Source organism: Pinus tabuliformis, chromosome 4_2, assembly GCF_031772625.1.
Source record: "Pinus tabuliformis cultivar Carrire ecotype Pingquan chromosome 4_2, CPIR1, whole genome shotgun sequence".
Classification (NCBI taxonomy): domain Eukaryota; kingdom Viridiplantae; phylum Streptophyta; class Pinopsida; order Pinales; family Pinaceae; genus Pinus; species Pinus tabuliformis.
Window position 1 is genome coordinate 870,189,053 of NC_142304.1, and position 20,379 is coordinate 870,209,431.

Below are 20,379 nucleotides of genomic sequence, written 5' to 3' on the forward strand. Positions count from 1 at the left end.
GAAAACTATTTTTTCAACTCATATTTTCAACTTGTCTCCCTGTGATTTTACTCAAACAGGAGCATTCATTAGATGCATAATTTAATTCCTCATCCAATGAGTACCCATGTTGCATGCCTTCAATGAACTCTGTTACAAGAAAATGAGAAATACATGAAAAAACGTGATTGCAATCACATTTTTCATGTATTTTTCATTTTTCATGTAGCAGGGTGCATCAACAGTCTGAAACATGGATAATCCTTGGATGAGGAACTGAATTTTTCATCCATTGAGTGCTCTCGCTCAAAATTTGAGTAAAACCATAGGGAGATAAGTTGAAATTATGAGTTGAAAATATATTTTTTATTTTTTATTTTTATTTATTTTTTAATCTTTTTACTTTATTACTCCAAAAATGGTGAATTATCTCCCATGGTTGACATCATAATTTTGAATCTGGTTGGTTCTTATAAAGTTGATTTTGGTTGTACATTTTTGTTTTGAGGCCCATTTTAGACCTCAAAAATCCTCTAATGATTCATCTATTTGTGGCAATAAGGTCTTCATGAGGAAATATGTTTGAGGTATCAAGGTTCTGTTGCATTTTTTTTGGGTTGCACATTATCAATTAGACATTATCTAAGGGAACAACCCATCTTCAAGTGTTTATCTATGGAAATGTAAGAATTCTGAGGCTCATTCATGACGGTAGAACATCTATAAAGGATCCCTTTGTGACAGTGAGGGCTTGAATAAACTCTATTGTGATAGAGGGATACCTATAAAGGGTTCTTGATGGCAACAACTCACCCCTAAGGTAAAATGTAAGGTAGTGAAATCATTTCTGAGTTTTGTTCAGGGTAGTAGGTCTATCTGAGGTAAAAATTATGGCAGCAAAAGCCTCTTGAGGTTCGGTCTAGGTAGTGAAGGACTATTTGGGGTAGTGTAGGTTGGTTTAAGGTTTTTTCTAGAGTAGTGTATCACCTCTATAAAATTCTCCAAGGTAATCTATGGTAGCACATTAAGTCCAAGGATTGATCTAGGAAATGGACCACCCCTATGGAATTCTCCAAAGCGGGTCTAAGGCAGGGAGACATCACTAAGGTTTGTTTGTAGCATCAAAACATCTTTATGGTAGTTTATATCGAAAATAAACTCTGGCCAATTGGACTATGTCAGCAAAGAGGCAACAAAATCTGGTTGATTACTGAAGCTGGTTGTAAGGTCGACCAAAGAGTATTAGGACAATAGGGTTTTCAAATGTAACAAAATTTCCGTGAATCTAAAAGTTAGCGTGAAATCTAAAGGACTGTGGGTTTATTATCAATTATGTATAGTTGGATTGGCTTCATGTGTATGAGTTATTAGTGGAATTAAACACTTGTTACATTGTTTACTGCATTCAAGATTATTTCTTTTTGAAAAAATGAAAGAATATTGTGATACTAGTTAGAATATAAATCTTGTCATGTGATATTTTTAACCTTAAAGGTAATTGTCCCCTAAGGGACATTACATAAGGTTGTTTGTGCCAACAAGTTATCCTTGAGACTTGTATGTAATGATTGTGGATAATGGAGAATGATTGAGATGATTGTGGAGGTAGAAAACTACTATTCTGAGTAGCGTGGGGGGTCAAATCCCCCTGACTCTATGACAACAAGGTTGGAAACATTTCCTTGAGGTAGAAAAGAATTGGTGTGGTTTTGGACAAACCTTATAGGATTGTATAAGTCCCTTGTGGTAGCAGAGGATGAGGTACTGAGGAAACTGGAAAATAGAGGGTTGTAAGGATTAGGAGGAGCCAAATGATTGGAATTAAAGATGATAAAGAAATACATCTCATGCAACCAACAATACCAAATCTGAGGTAGCAAGTGACTAAGGGTGCTAGGGTTGTAGCTAGTTGTAAGGTCATATTTGTATGTGAAAATTCTATTGCAATTAATCTAGTAATTATTCTCCTATATTTTAAATGCTTATTTGTCCCAATAAAGTAATTTACTACAAATACTGAATAAAAATACAACCACAAACTTCACCAATTTAATAAACCACAGGAACTGAGAAAACATCACAGGTAAAATAGACACCAAGATTTTTGGACAAATTGTCCCTAGAAAAACCCCAATGTGGGGAAAACCAATTCTGTATATGAGGGTTTTATTATTTCTTCACCAAATCTATAATTGATAGAAATTACAACAACTTGTCTTTAAATGGAAAAGCTTCAGCAAATTATTTTCTTCACTTTTGTAAGCCAATTTGACCTCCTAGAAGAAATTTGACCTCTCATAATCATTTCATCCCTCCTGTACTGCCTCAACTTGGACCACACATGTGCCCTGGAGAAAAATTGGCCTCCACTAGCAACTCGCACCCCTTGGAGAAATAATTTGGCCTCCATTGGAAAATTGATCTTCACTGGAAAACTTGGATTTCCTCCTGCAAATCAGTCTTTCTGGAAAATTCATCCTCTCTCTCGAAAATCGGCCTCCTTTTTGAAATTCGCACCACTGGAGAAATTCAATCCTCTGCAGAATAATTTGACCTCCCTTTATCTCTAAGAAACTGGAGATCATTATGAAGAAATCTCTTCGACAAATCTCTCCTCAATCACTATTGAAACCCTATGTTGGTGTCCCACACTATCACTGCACTCATGCTCAATCAAATTGTGTTTCCAAGATGCCCATCAACTTACTCTTATAATATCTTGTTGAGCAATCAATGGCTAATATATAATCACGATTGATGATTATGATCATCTTGACTCCATCAAGTCACTTTTCTAAAAGTTACTAGAGAGAAATCAACTTGTCTCAATTAATATTGATTAATTAACCATTTTCCTATGTTAGGGTTAGGAAAATAATTAAAAAATGGTTAATAATATAATTAAGATACTTTCCCTTTATAAAATAAAGTGTGCTTGGAGATAATTAATCCTCTTCTTCTCTTAGTCTCATTGAAACCTCCAGAGACTAGAACACCTATCTGAGCTACATAAACTAACACTCCCTCTAAGCGAGGAAGGTGTTCTACATAACACCAACTTATCTCTACAAAAGATAAATCTCACCTTTCCTGAGGATTTTGTCAAGATGTATGCTACTTGCTGATCCATAGGTACATACTATAACTGAACTATCCCACGTTGTACACAATCCCTGATGAAATGATATATGATGTCTATATGTTTAGACCTATCATGGAATGCAGGATTCTCATAGATCCTTATGTAACTCTAATTGTTACAGTGTATGACTATCGTCTTAACCTTTTGACCAAATAGGGCTACTAACTACTTATAAAGCCAAATTTTCTCACATGTCGCTATGCTAGCTGATATATACTCCACTTCTACAGAGCTCAGTGCCATATACTTTTGTTTCCTGCTGTACCAAGAGGAAACTCTCGATCCCATGCTAAAAAAACACACTAAAGTGCTCTTTTTTCCACTGTAATGCCTATCCAGTATGCATCAGTATAACCCATCAAAATAACACCATCACCTCGAGTATATCTAATCCCATACTCAATTGTACCTTGCAAATAATTCAAAAAATGATTTGTTGTTGTCCAGTGCGCCCTCTTTGATTCAACCATCCATTGACTCAGAGAGTTTACTGCAAAGGATTTATCTAGCCTGGTGTCGACCAAATACATAAAAGAGTCGATCAACTTCCTTTAGAGTGTGGGGTCCACATCCTTCTCCTTGGATGTATCTACCTTCGTCTAATTGGTTATCATGGGTGTAGACATGTCTCTACAATATTCCATCTTGAATTTACTCAAGATATCAACGCAATATTTTCCTTGCTCGAGGAAAATATCGCCATTTGTCAACCACACATCCATGCTTAGTAAGTAGTTCATTAACCCCTAATATGTCATCTCGAACTCTGCTACTAGGTCCCTATTGCATTCTTCTATGAGCCCTAATTAAATTACCAAGAACAAGTCGTACATATAGGAAAATAATGAGTACCTCACCCCCAACCATCAAATAATATAGGTTTTCATCTACCTCACTCTTCACAAATCCCATCCCCTGCAAGTATCTATCGATGCAATCATACCATGCCCTAGGAAAAATCTTGAATCTGTATAAATCTCTCTTCAACCTACACACATGGGTGTCACTATTGTGTGCTACAAACTGTTATGGCTATTCAATGTACACTTCCTCTTCCTATTCACCATTAAAGAACATTATCTTCACAATCATCTCATGGATCTTCCATCCCATTTGTGCTGCAAGTGAGATCATGATCCTGATAAATTATACCGTTCCATAGGAGCGAATGTCTCCTCATAATATATTCCCTCCTTATAAGAGAACCCATTGTCCACAAACACCGCCTTGTATTTTTTTATGCTACCATCTACACCATGCTTGATGTTATAGATCCAACATGATTCAACCACCGCACTATCTCCTAGTCTATGAACCACCTCCCAAACATCATTCTGCATCATTGAGGTGTACTCTTCAACCATGGTGTCCTACCAAACCTACTACTGTGCAACCTCCTAATAACTGGAAGGCTTGCTATCCATGATCTGACTAACCAATGCCATCTAGACAGTGTACCTATCATGTTTTCTTTGCTCTCTCCTACCCATATTAGGAGTATGCACAAAATATTGAGCATCCCTAAGGTGTCTGTTGAACCCCTTGGTTCCTCCTGCCAACTGTAGAATGTGGAATTTGGACTTCCACACCCTCTTGATGCATCCCACGAATCTGTTGCACCTAGTGCTCCATGCTCTATGAACTCTCTAGAACACCTATACCTAATCATGCCTTTGTACTAGTAATAGTAATCATACTATCCTATCCCTAATTTTGTTGTTCTACCCTTGGACCTTTTGCTAGTTTCTCATTATGATCAACTGTTGTTAGCAAATCTTTGGACCTATGATATGCCTTGTTCTCCATCAATAGAACATCTCTCTTGATAATTATCCTCCTGGTCACTAGAGATAAAAATCTGATATGCCTTTGATGTTTCATTGTACTAAACAAAGTATCCCCTCTCTGTAGTTTGATCTAACTTGGAACTTGTTTCACTTGGAATGTGAAAATAAGCTAAGATGCCAAATATCTTGAAGTGGATGGCATCTAGATTCTTCCCTATGAATTCTTCCTCTGATGTCATATTTCCCAATGCCTTATGTGGGATCTGGTTTTGAATATACACTGCAATATTGCATGCCTCTATCCATAAGTATTGTGTCATATCCTGGTCATACATCATGGCCCTCGCTGCGTCTAATATTGAACAATTATTTCTCTTAGTGACCCCATTCTACTGTGGGTTGTAAGGAACTATCCACTCCCTCTTGATGTCCTCCCTAGTACAAAACTCCTATAATTATTTCCTTGTGTACTTGCCTCCATTATCTGACTGAATGACCTCTATCTTCCTACTTGTTTTATTCTCCAAAAGAGATTTGAACTCTTGGAAGCGATTGAAGGCCTCATCCTTGGTCTTTAAGAAGTGAATCTAGGTTTTCCTAGAGCGATCATTAATAAAGGTAATGAAATATTCATATCCTCTAAGAGAATGAGTTAGAATTAGACCACATATATAATAATGAATCAAATCAAGAACACCTTTGGATCGGGTGTCACTCCTTGAAAAAAATTCCTCGACAAAATGTTGGAACATGCATTCCTTAGACATATCATTGTACTTCATGCTCACCTCTGAAACACCTGTCACTGTCTCCCAGAGAAACATAAGTGACCTATGATGGATAAGGCCCACCTCCTATGCCAAATCTCTCCTTCATCTCTTGGATCGCTGCTACTTATCAATGCCTTTTGGATTATCCATATGCAACCTATACATTTTGTTACTCCCAACTCCAATTACTATGTGTTAGTGTCGGTCTTGAGCCCTCCATCAGTGATCAATAACTCTTTGCATATGCATTTATAGGTGTCTCATCAGTGTCAGTTTTGCATCCCGCTAGGCATGCCATAACACTGAATGGAGGAGCTGGTCTTTGTCTTCTTGGCTTTGCTGGATCAGGTCATACAACAATATAATTGAGTCAGGCTTGTTCTTGTTTTTGTCTTAAAGTCCCATGGTCTTAGGTTTAGGGTTTTGAGTCAAAATCATTTTAAGGTCATGAGTCATGGTCAGTAAGTGCCCAGCAAGCCGGAAGGAGTTTTGTACATATGTTTCATTGTCATCTTCTTCAGCTACAGCTCATTTTATGCCTTGGATTTAAAAACACTGTTTTTAATTACAAGGTCATGTGGTTTTTGAAAAAACAAAGAAATTTTCAAAAATTTGTAAAAGTGCCGGCAACAACCCTGGTTCCTTCGCTACAGTCCATCAGGCGGTTAACCTGCAAGAAGAACGGAGTTAAACGCATCAAAAAGCTCATTCCAGGACAAAAAGACTCTAAAATAGTGTTAAAGAGAATACAAAGGTTTAAACATTATAAAGTGGGTTTTTAAAGTCAATTTTTTTTTAAATATGAGCCTATAAAAGCAAATTCCCTCTTGAAAGGTCTTCATTGTGCATTTGGAGCAAGAAATTACAAGCAAAAGGCGATTAGAGAGCGGAATTGGGCAAATTGCAGAAGTTTCAGTCTTTTGGAGGCTGCGCGACCAAACGGAGGGGCGCGACCAAAAAAAGGCCAACGCGTTGTGTTAAATTACACAGGCGCGACCAAACGGAGGGGTGAGACCAAACTGGCAGCTTGCGCGACCAAAAAGTCTGCCCGCCCTAAAAACTCTCCCAAACGCTCAAATTCACTCAAATTCACTCCAATTTTTAAAGGTATGCCTCCTCCACGTTTTGTGTAATGGTGTTGGGGTTGCAAAAGAAGATTATGGTCATGATTTTATGCAAGGAAATCCATAGAAAATAGGTTAAAATGACTTGATGTTTTTGCATGCTAATGTTAGGTAGTATGTTTGTTTTTCAAGGCAATTTTTTCCTTAGTCCCTCCATTCATTTTCCCAATATAAAATCACAGGTGTTAGGATGTCATTTTTATTAATCTCATTTGCAAAGAAAATACTCAAAACCTACCCCAAATTCCATGAAACCCTAACCCCTCCTGAACCCTATTCCAAACCCTGTTTCTACCATGTATCATGCTCTAACCCTAAGCACTACTACACACAGCAATTCATGTATAAAAACACAGCAAAATGAAAAAGAAACATTATAAAAAAAAAAACAAATAAAAAGTGATGACAAGGCATGCACATAAGAAATTGTAAAAACAGTGAAAATGTCATTTGCATAGCCTTATAAAAAATAAAGAAAAGTGTCATTTTGCTGTGTATATGTCAAAGATTCAAAGCTGTGTTAAAGTCATCACAAAATTCATCAAAAATACAGCTGCATAGTTATCAAAAGAAGCAGTCTTGCTGTGTTAGGGTTTTGTATTAGCATGGTTTTCATCCCCTTTCTCAAAACTCTGTTTTTCCCTACCTATTTCCCTATGTAAACCCCAATTCAATTGCTTGTCCCTTCAGTTAAACTCCCTAGGCAATTGAATGTCCCTCCCTATGATCAAAGCACACAGTCAAACCCTAATTCCCCATGGTAAAGCATGATGAAGCTGCCACTGTCCTAAATGAATTGCTGTTACAAAAATTAGTTGGCAGTGATTATTAAAACCAAACCTAATTCCTAATATCCTCTCTTTTCCCTAATTCCCAAGTTATCAATTCCCTCTCCCTTCCATTGTAACATGATCACAGCAATCCCCTTCCCTTCTTCTTACAATCTAATACCCAAAATCCCTGTTTCATATTAGCATCAAATGGTCATTTCAAAATGTGGAAAAAACAGAGTATGCTCATGAAAGATATTTGAAGACAAAATATAAAAGCAGCAGCCTGTTAAATGTTTATGATTGATGCTACTCTATTCCCTTATACTTTCATTCCCTCCATGATGAAAATCTATATTGTCCTTTCCCTTGGTGGTCATAAAACATATTTCCCTAATACAGTATTCATTTGCAAATGATGAAAGATGGAATGACATGTTTAGCATTATGTGATGTTTTCCTTCAGAATTCCCTGCTTATATATATATTTTTTCCCTTTCCTATATGTAAATTCCCTCCCCTAACATATCCCTCATGATGTTTCCCCTTGAAAACAGCATACTTCACAGCATTTTGCAGGCAGGGCAGCGGTCATTTTGACTTATTTATTCCACCTTGCTCAATAACACCATGTCAACCACTGAGACTAATGAGCAAGGTGATGACCGATCATCATCTACTGAGATTGAGATACAGCAGAGGCCTCGTAGGGGAGGCAAGGGTGGTCATCACAGGAGGGAAGAGCCCACATCATTGACAGAGTTGCAGGCTTGCCCATTGGCAGTGTCTTGTTTTCAGCATATGGCTTGTTTTCAGTTTTGTGAGAGGCTGTCACACATCCAGCATCACAGAGACTTGGCCCGGTTGTTTGTCCTCCATCTCCATGACAGGCAGGTCACCCTTGCAGGGGTGAATTTTGTGTTTTCTCCAGAGGCTATCACAGATGCTACCGGGATACCCAATGTGGGTGAGGTGTGGCCGAAGCGCAAGTGGGTGGACCTGGTATACTATGAGCCATATGTTAGGCCTGCCCATGTGCATCACTTGACAAGGAACTTTCCTATCAAGTTCCTTCGAGCAGAGTATATAGACACCATGAGACTCATTATGCACTACTTCACATGCGAGGGGAGATTCTCACGAGTATTTTCTTGTCATATCCGCATGATGATGCACTTCACCAGAGTGAGGATGATGAACATTTCGGCATTCTTATTTCATGACATTCAGAGGATAGCCACTACCTTTCGGAGACAGACTCCAGTACAGCAGCTCCGGAGCCTATGCCATCATGGTCTTATTCAGCTAGTAGTTTCCCATCAGCTGAGCCAGCAGGGCATCCCTTGGGCGGATTTCATCTCCCGAGATGTTTTCACACAGCCACATTCAGGGCCTGAGGCAGTTCATGAGGAGGGAGGGCCATCACATCAGCCCGAGACCAGCATCCCGAGACACATGGCTTCTTCTCCTCGGGTCACATATCAGAGAGGTCACAGGACCTTATTTGCAGCAGCCCGACGAGTACTTTCTCTACAGCCAGTGGAAGGGGTCTCGTCTTCATCATCAGAGCAGCGAGTGTTATCTCCACATCAGGTGGAAGGGGCCTCGCTTTCTTCATCGGCACAGGCAGTACGAGAGGGCAAGCAGCCCATGGTTGAGGATGAGGCAGTTGGCGAGGCACATGATGATTTCACTGGTCGTGATGCTCATTCTCCTCCTTCTTCAGATTTCTATGAGCTCAAGGAAGAGAACCTTGTGTTGCAGCGGAAGCTTGAGATAGCTCAGTGGACTATCACTTATTTAGAGCAGCGGACCAAACAGCTGGAGACCGAGAAGGAGTTGGATGAGTTATGGAGGATGCGATTTGACCGAGTCATCAATCGCAGGAGGCCTGGGGACCCACTGCCCATGGATAGAGAGTTATTGCTCATCCGAGCAAATTGGCGCTTGGAGGGACTGTTAGACAAGGCAAACCGTGACAACAAGCTGCTCCGGAACATGAAGACACACTACTGGGCAAGATTACATGTTTGCAAGGCGAGAATAAAAATTCTCCAAAGAGAGCTGTCAGAGGCCCGGAAGAAGAAGAAAAGGACAAATCCACTCCGCATCTTGGCTGAGGCATCCCTCACTCATCATGGTACTGATCAGCCTTGATCTAGCATCAAAATCTGAAAATTTTGAGAATTTTGGAGCATTTTGCAAATTTTTGGTAAAATTACAGGTTTTGCCCACGGTTTGGTCTCACCCCGGGTGAGACCATTTTGAAGGGCTGCTCGGAATTTTGCAAACTTGGCATTTTTGGAAAGGGCATGCAAAAAGAAAAATTACCAGTACTTGGGGGCAGCCTAATTTTGAGTTTTGAGCCTCCAAAAGCTCAAAATACACCTTAAAAATGACTTTCTGCCCACTTTTTGAGTTGCAGAAAGTGACCTTGGGAGAAATGGTTTTTGAGGGGTCAAATCAACACCAAATCTAGAAATTCCACTTGGGATGGAAAGTAGACAGGCTAAGCTTTCCAATGAGCCATCTTGCACCTGATTTGGATCAGTGGAACCCACTCAAAAGTAGCTGCAAAGGGGCGCGACCAGAACTTCCAGGGGCGCGACCAAAACCTCCAGATTTGCCAATTTTTGACTAGTTCGGCCAGAAAAGCACTATTTTCACTTTGGTTGACTATTTGGGCATGTAAATGATGGATTATTGTGTAAATTTCATGGCATTAGATACTTTTACTCTTCTTTACCACTTCTAGAAGCTTCTTTAATGTAAATAGTGAATATTTAATGCATAGATAAGCTTCCTAAGTTTTAGAGGTAAGTTGTTGAGCTGGCCTATTATCTAGTGACTGATTTAGAATTAGTTGCAACAGCTCCTAGGAAGCTGAGCTCGACCCCTAGAGGTGGGGAAAGAGGTTTGACCTTCTATATTATGCCTTCTCTTTCTCATTTTGATGGTTGGACTCTAGAGGGAGAAGTGCTATTGTATTTTTGACTTGTTTATTTTCTGCAATTTGAGGAAAAGGAAGGCCAGGGTTTTGCAGACTTCATTGTGGATTCTTGTGGATTATTATGTTGATGGTGTGTCTCCTACTGTTATTGTAAGTGTGTTTATGTGTTCCATTTCTTGATCTCTTGCTGCTATTTAAACAAAAGAAGTGATAAAGTTTGAATTCATGCATGCCATGCTCAGCTTTCAATTTTGTTTAAAATTTATGTTTTCCACTGTCTAGAGAGGATTCGAATTCATTGTTTGCCCTCTTTAGCCTCTTTTCTTTCTTCCCTGATCATCTCTTTCAGTTAAAGGCATCAGCATAGACTCCTACCTTGCCCCAAAGACCCACCTGCAAAAACTGAGCTCAATCCCCGCACCCTAAAATTGCACTCCCTCCAATTGCCACCAAAAACCCAAAAAATCTTTAAATCAACCCCCCTTATCAATTTACTAGCCTAATATCTTTGATCCTAATTGGTCAGCTTATTATATTATAAGATCTATCAAATCTGACCCGAGAGAGCCTTCTCATACCTCGTAGGGCTAGCTACGAGGTGAAATGGTTTGATGTAGCCTTGAGAGTTTGTCTATCTCAGCCTAGGTGAATTCCAAGCGCTAACACTATGCATGACTTCCACTCCCGAAACTTGATCAACACCTTTTGTCCTCTAAAGTGTACATTGTACCCCTTATCCTAAAGAATAGAAACAAAAATCAAATTCATTCCAATTCATGGAACATGCAACACATCATGGATGGGAATCAACTTGCTAGACTCCCTCTGGAATATAATAGTCCCCCTCCCAACTAGAGAACACTTGGAATTATTCCCCATCTTGATTTGGAACTTGATGTCCTCCTCCCTGTAACTAGAGAAGTACTCCCTAACTCATGTCATATGGAATGATGCTCCACTATCTATATACCAAACACCCTATGCAGTTGAACTAGTCAAGCATGCTACGAGTGCAAACTCATGTTCACCTGAATGGAAAGCTCATCTGCATTTGTTGAATTTGTTGTCTACTTCTTTCCATTCTTTTCACCTTTCTTCCTCTATAGGAAATTTCTAACATAGTGGACCAATTCATGAAAACCATAACACTTGACTTTGATAGGTCCTTCTTCTTGTCCCCCTTAGAGTTACACCCTTTGTTGGATCACTTATTTTCTTTGTTCCTCCCTATATTTGCCACATTTTCCTATTCTCCTGCACCCTTCTAGTGATTACTACTGGTACCATTAATGAGAATCCTCCTATGTTCTTCCTAGGTAAAATTTGACCATAGTCTTTCCCAATCTGGAAGATCCTACCTTCCTGTAATAAACTAAGCGAAGACATCCCAATCCTTTGTAAACCCATTAAGGGTTGTCTTGATGAGCTCATCATCCTCAATCTTCTCACTAACACCTTCTAATTATTCCTTAACATGTTTCACCCTGGTAAGGTAAGACACAACAATTTCACCCTTGTTTTGTTTCATGCTTCAATGTTTCTCCCTCGTGATCAAATTCATGTTCACACTAGAATCTCTATAGAGTTTAAAAAATGCATCTCACATTTTCTTCCTCGTATCTTTTTCTTCTATACGAGACATGATGTGATCCTTGACCCCATCCATTATAATGCACCTTGTCTTGGCATCTTCCTTCTTGTAAGCTAGGAGCTACGTTGCATCTGGCGACACAACTATAACATTGGTTGCATATTCCTTGAGACCATTCTCCTCCAAGATCAACAAGATTATGAATTTCCATATGCCAAAGTTAGATGCTCCCTCTAATATGTCTTGATCTCGTAAACCAACTAAATCCATCTAAAATCCTCAGAAATAATATAAACAAATCTCTAATTAAATTTGGAGAAAAATGAGACGGGCTTTATAAACCCTTAGTTTTCTCTCTTGCACCCTACATTTAGATTCTCAAACAATATGCTTTGCCTTAGATATGCTCTAATACCATGTGAAAATTCTATTGCAGTTAATCTGGTAATTATTGTCCTATGTTTTAAATGATTATTTGTCCCAACAAATTAATTTACTGCAAATACTAAATAAAAACACAACTACGAATTTTACTAATTAAATAAACTACAGGAATTGAGAAAACATAACACATAAAATAGACACCAAGATTTTAGAATAAATTGTCCTTGGAAAACCCCAATGTGAGGAAAATTAGTTTTATAGATGATGGTTTTATGGTTTCTTCAACAAATCAGTAGTTGATAGAAATTACAACTATTTTCCACTGAATGGAAAATCTTCAAAAAATTATTTTCTTCACTTTTGCAAGCTAATTCAAATTCTTGGAAGTAATTTAGCTTCTCAGGATCAATCCAACTCTCTTGTGTTGCCTCAACTTGGCCCACACGTGTGGTTTTGAGAAAACTCAACCTCCACTAGCAACTCACATCCTATGGAGAAATAATTTGACCTCCATTGGAAAGTCGATTTTCACTGGCAAACTCGGATTTCCTCCCGCAAATTTACCTCTATGGAAAATTTGTCCTCTCCCTAGAAAATCAGCCTCCTTCTGACTTTGCACCACTTGAGAAATTAACCCCTCTACAGAATAATTCAACCTCCCTCTATCTTAGAGAAACTGGATATCACTGTGAAAAAATCTCTCTGGAAAATCTCTCATAAATCACTATTGAAACCCTCTGTTGGTGTCCATTGCTATCAATGTGCCATTGCTTAATTGAATTGTGTCTCCAAGGTCCCCATTGACTTCTTATAATCTCTTGTTGAGAAATCAATGACCAAGATCTAATCACGATCAATGGCTAAGATCATCTTGACTCCATCAAGTTACTTTTCTCGAGTCGCTAGCGAGAAATTGACTTGTATCAATAAATACTGATTAATTAACCATTTTCCCTAACTTACACTTAGGACAATAATTAAACACTAGTTAATGATCTAACTAAGAAAGTTTCCCTTCATAAAATAAACTAGGCTTGGAGACAATTAATTCTCTTATTCTCTTAGCCTCATTGATACCTCCCAAAACTAGAACACTTGTCTGAGCTACATAAACTAATACAATAACATTAGGATAGTAGCGTTTGTTGATGCAATAACATTACTTTGTGAGTTTAAACTATAATGTGATATTGGAAGGATTGTAGATTTGTAATCTATTATGTATTGTTGAATTGACTTATTCATATAAGTTGTTGGTGAAGTTCATCTACCTTGTTTACATTGTTTGTGCATTCAATATTATATTTGCTTGCAATATTGAAGAAATACTATGCTACTAGTTTAGAATACAATTTTTTTGAATGCTCATTTCAACCATACGAGTAATTTTTCCCTAAGGGATATTACATAGGGTGAGAATGTGCCATAACTAATGATGTAGAACTCACATTTTAAGAATAATATATGTGCATTATCTTTTAGCATATATATTGCTTTTGCATCTAATCTTCACTCAGTCAATACTTTTCCATAACCACCTGCACATCCTCTTCCATGAGTTGATTGGGCATCACATTTTATAAGGAAATCAACACTGTATAACTAAAACTATACCATCAATTAACCAAATTCCTAGAGCTATATATTTCTTGAACACTGTCAATGCCCATAGTTTTCTTTTACTATATCCCTGACCCATAGCTAATTTCTTTGAATGGCATGATGATGCCCAATAAGATGGTTATTAAAACTAAATTAATAAAACAAAATGTCAAACATAGTGTTGTTCAAATAATTTTTATAAAATGCTCTAAAATTTGTAGCACAGATCCATTTGTCATTTAAAATGTCCTAAGTTGTGCTACAATACATGTTTATAAAAATTCAATTAATTCTATCATACATTTAAATCAATAAATTTTACCCAATTTTTTTTGCTAGAGGATAAAATCAATGTATGCAAAACTCCCACAATTTTCCATCCTCATTCAAAACATAACTTCTCATTCTTTGGAAAGTTATTCAAGTTGGAAATTCTACAAAATCGGGTACCATTGTGCTTATGATTGAATTTTTGGCTTGACCCTTGAGTTTAATAAATGGGATTAACTATGGCCATTATTACCCTCCTTAGAGTGAGTTAGCATTTACTATGTTCTTTTATATTGACTTCTAATACATATGTTTAAAATGTGTTGGATACATTTCTATTGAATTCAGATTTATGTGTTTGGAAAGACTTACTACAACTATGATTAAAGACAGTGATTAATGCAAATATGAAAACATTGAAACCATAAACAATTTTCATCTTCTCAATTTTGTTCACTTGTACTATATGTGTGCATATCCTATTCTTCTATATTCATTGATATTTGGACTGAGGCCATTGTTTAATTTTTTTGAGTTTGTTTTCTACCATTCAAATGCTTTGGAGTCTATTCAAAGCTCATCTGATAATTCTTTTCATGTCTCCTTTGCAAATGATAGATCTAGATCACTATCACAAAGATCAGTTCATAGACAAAATCAATAACAACTCTGGTTAGATTCGTAGCGTTTTTTTCTTATCTTATATTTCGATCTTTGGTACCAATTACCTATGCATTATCTTTCCGAAAGAGTGATGACAAAATCTACAAATTCATTACAACAAGTGCAATGTCTTTGGTTTGTATCATCTTACCTACACTAGGGATGGATCGAGTCAGTAAAGAATATTACATTCAAACAATTATTCCCTACATTATCATTAGCTTTTGGAGTGCCGTTGTTGGTTCCTCTGCTAGGAAGTGCATTAAAATGTTGTTAGAAAAGTGAGGCATTTAGATGAATTAAGGATCACTAGAAAGCAATCTCGTAAAACCATGTTTATTGCTACTACATTTTTCTTCCCCTTAAAAAAACCATCATTTTTTTTCTTGATTATTAGTTATGTATTAGAAAATGGACATACTATTCAGTTACTAGGATAACACACATTGTAACTACATAACACCTTGGAAGCTTTGGAATATCATGGAATCATGGAAAGGTTTAGCCATCCGACTTATAATAAAGTCAAGTTATTTTAGATTATGAGATTGTTTTTCCCTTTTCACCCATATTTTAGTTCAAGGTTCATTAGTTCTGGTTGCCAATATGTTTAAAGTTGTGTTCCCCCTAGCTCAGTAAGTAATTTTCCATTAATGATATAAAAAATATATTATTTATTTTCTTTTAAAATACATCTTATATTAACAAAAGATATTAAAAAAAAACAAAACAAAAAGTGGAAGGTACATTAGAGGAAATTTCAGCCTAAAAGTGCCCATGAAATTTTCATGTAATTTCCATGACATAATATGTAACCCAATCAAAATCCTTTAAATTTAAAAAGAAATGCATGAAAATATTTTGGAGATGAGAGAAGGCAACTATTTTTTTTCATTGTATTTTTGGCTTATCTCCTCAATGGTTTATTCAAATTTCAAGTGTGGACACTCGTTGGATGCGTGTTTAAAGTGTTTTTTTGGTAATGTATCTTCAATTTTTATCAATGTGGGTCTTCTCGGAAGTATGCATAATAGGTATTTGTTGGATGGGGAATTTAATTCCGCATATAATGAGTGTCTACACATGAAATTTGAGTAAACCTTTAAGGTGATAAACCAAAAATACAATAAAAAAAACAGTTTTTTTTTTTTCTTTTCCCTCCAATATTAATAACTCTTATTTTATTATTTTAACTATTATTTTATTATTTTTCCTTAGGAGACAACTTTTAGGCTGAAATTTCCTCTAATTTATACAATTGACATCTTAACCTTTTCCCCCGAAGCTATTAAAACTAGAATAAAATAAAAAGACTTCATTGGATCCAAATATTGGGCATCTTTGATCGATAGAAAGCCCTTAGCTATGTGTTGATGGTGTACCTCATGCCTCCACATAGAAAAAAAGGCAGACAAAGGTTTGACCTCATGATTAAAAATAGCCTTACAATTTGATTTTCCAAAGATTAAAGGTTGGGATTTATGAGTAATGTTATATCCCATAGGGCATAATATGAAAAAAGAGTAACTATCTCGAAACACTTAATTAGTACTACTTTTATGTCAGTTATTAGATGCATTTTGATATCTTCATATGTTTATTTTGATCATATTTTAATTTTAAAATACAACTAAATTGCTAGTTATTCCATTATTTTAGTTTAGTTAGATACACTTATTCTTATGTCATCATTATTTTCACTATTTTTAATCCAAACCTCAACTTTGTAGGCGTGATCTCCACAAGATGGGTTAGCAAGTAAGTAGAAGGACCATTTGTTTGTTCATGAAAAGCAGACAACATTAAGAGAAAGGTAAGTAGGTAGACAACATATATATGTACACATACATGTGCATGCAGATGTGGGGAGTGTGAATGCCATGTGCATATGTCACATGACTAAGTGATGATCAATTCTTGATCACAATGATCCTATATTCCATACTTCTTCCCAATAAAACTAACAAAAAAACCAATATTCCTTTACAGTCCAAAAGCATCTTAAGACTAGAGACTACATAGAAACCTCTCAATTCCATTCTCACTTTTAGAGTAAATATAATCATTCTTATCTTCTCAAAATTTCATAATGTTGTGCGCTTCCTCTAACAAATTCTTCTGTGACATTCAATAAACTCTTCTATGTTAAAAAATAATTTTTCATCCTTTGATGAACCCCTCACTTTGTTAATCCCCCTCTCCATGATGTATCTATTAGATTTTGTAGCTCAAACAAGTTCTCTAGTCTTATGAGGTGTCATTGAGGCTAAGAACACAAGAAAATAAAATATCTCTAGGCCTAGAAAAAATTTCTAAGGGAAAATTTCTTAATTAGATTATTAACTAATTTTTAATAATTTCCTAAGTCTAACTTAGAAAAAACATGTTAATTAATCAATATTAATTGAGACAAGATAATTTATCTCTAGTTATTTATAAAAAAAGTACTTGATAGAGTCAAGATGATCTTAGCCATCGATTGGGATTAGATATTGGATGTTGAATTCTCAACGAGATATTATAAGAGGAAATTGATGGGCATCTTGGAGATCATCAATTGAACAAAGGCGTAATGGTAGATTGGGGTTGACACCAGTGAGGATTTCAATAGTGATTGAGCGAGAATAATTTTCCATAGTTATTATTCATTTGAGAGACTTCCATCTTCAGGGAGAGTTTCGCAGGCAAGTTTATTTTTTTGCAGAGGAGACTGAAATTGTCTCCAAAAAGCCAATGTGAATTGTTGGAGAGCCAGTGTGAATTGCTAGAGTGAGGCAGTGCAAGTTTTTGGAAGTAGTGCTAGTGCTAGTGTAATTTACTGGAAGGGTTGTGAGAATTTCTAGTGAGCCCGTGCGATTTTCTAGAGAGGCCATGCACATAGCCAAAGAGGCAGGGGGTATTCCCTAGCTAAATTAAGTTGCAGAAGTGACGGTCAATTTTTCCTGGATCTTTTCCATTCAACAAGAAGTAGTTATAATATCCATCAATTATGGATTTGTTGAAGAAATAATAAAACCCTCATCAACAGATTTGGTTTTATCCACATTGGATTTTTCCAAGGACATTTGTCCAAAAAAATCGATGTCCATTTTTATGTATGTGGTTTTCTTAGTTCCTATGAATTTTTAATTGGTGAATATTGTAGTAGTGTTTTTATTCAATAATTGAAGAAAATAATTTTGCTGAGGCAAATAATCTTCAAAATATAGGTGGTGTAATTACCAAATAACTGCAATAAGTCTAGATCAGAGTTAGATTTGGAAATCTTTACATGGTACCAGAGTAGATCTAAAACGCAAAAGGCTATTTGAGAAGCTCAACGCAAGGTGCAAGAGAGGAAATTGAGGGTTTGTAAAACCCATATTGAATTTTGTATTTACTTAGGGCTTGTTTATTTTATTTTGAAAGTTTGGGAAAAATGGTTGCAATTGGTTTATGAGATCAAGACAGATTAGAGGGAGCATCTAAATTTGGCATATGGAAATCTATAATATTATTAATCTTGGAGGAGAATGGTCTAAATGAGTATTTGACCAATGTTGTAGCCATGCCGACAGATGCAACACAATTGTTTACCTACAAGAAGGAAGATTCCAAAACTAGGCACATTATTTTGGATGGGGTCAATGATCACATTCTACCTCATATAACAAAAGAAGATATGGGGATGAAGATGTGGGATGTAGTTTGTAAACTCTATCTAGATTCCAGTGTAAAGATGAAGTTTATCTTGAGGGAGAAACTTGAACCATGAAATAAAACAAGGGTGAAAGTGTTGTGCCTTACCTTACATGGATAAAATGTGTCAAGGAAGAATTGGTAGGTGTTAGTGAGAAATTGAGGATGATGAGCTTGTAATGACAACCCTCATGAGGTACACTAAGAAGAGGGAAGTCTTCGTACATCTTATTACATGAAAGAAGGATCTTCCAAATTGGGAAAGACTATGGTCATATTTTACCCAAGAAGATCTTAGGAGTATCATTAATGGCACTAGTAGCAACTAAAAAAAGGGTGAGGGAGATTAGGAAAACATGGATTTTGCAGGAAAGAACAAAGCAAAGATAGGATCCAGCAAAGGGTCCAACTCCAAGGGAGGCACAAAGAAGGACCCATCGAAGGTCAACCGCTATGGTTATCACGAATTTGACCACCATGCCATCAATTTCCCGTAGAGGAAGAAAGGTGACAAGAAGAAAAAAAAGAAAACGACAATTTTAGTGAATGCAAATGAGATTTATATTTAGATGGAACACAAGCTCGCACTCATAGCTTGCTTGAAGATCCCAATATCACAGGGTGTTTGGTACAAGGAGAAGGAAATAGGATTCGCAGTCAGGATGGGCAATAATTCCAAATGTACTCTAGTTGGGAGGGGGACAATCCTATTTCAAAGGGATTCTAACAAGCCAATTCCAATCCACTATGTGTTGCATGTTCTAGGAATGGGAATGGATTTGATTTTTGTTCCTATTCTTCAGGATAAGGGGTAAAATGTACTCTTAGAGGACAACATGTGTTGATAAAGCATCAAGAGTGGAAGTCACCCATAGTATTGGATTTAGGAACAAAAAAATTTACAGGTTGCCAATGGAAACTCCAAAGGCACTAGTAAGTAGAAACGATCCGAGAGATCAGGGAGAGCTTTGGCATAGGAGGATGGGTCATATCCACCACGTGGCACTTAAGTTGGTAAGGGAGACAGTAACAGGTGTTTCAGAGGTGAGCACAAAGTATGACGATGTGTGTAAGGGATGTGTGTTGGGGAAGCTTGCTAAGGTAACTTTTCCAAGGAGTGACAACAGGTTCGAAGGTGTACTTCATTTGTTTCATTCTGATATATGTGGTTTTATGTCAACACAATCTCTCAGAAGGTATGAATATTTTATTATCTTTATTGATGATTTATTTAAGAATATTTAGATTTACTTCTTGAAGACTAATGATGACATCTTCAGTCACTTCGAAGAGTTCAAAGCACTTGTGGAGAATTCGATGGGCATGAAAGTAAATATTCTTCTGTCAGATAATGGAGGAAAGTACACAGGGAAAACATTTCAGGAGTTCTCTACCAAGGATGGCATCAAGGGAGAACGGACGGTTCCTTACAACCTGTAATAGAATGGGTTTCTTAAGAGAAATATTTGTGCCATATTAGAGGCAATGGGTGCCATTTTGTATGACCAAGATATGCCAAGATACTTGTGGGTAGAGGCATGCAATACTACAATGTATACTCAGAACATGGCCCTACATAAAGCATTTGGAAAGATGACACCCAAGGAAGCGTTTACAAGAAATAAGTTAGATGTCATCCACCTTATAATATTTGGTTGCATGTCTTATT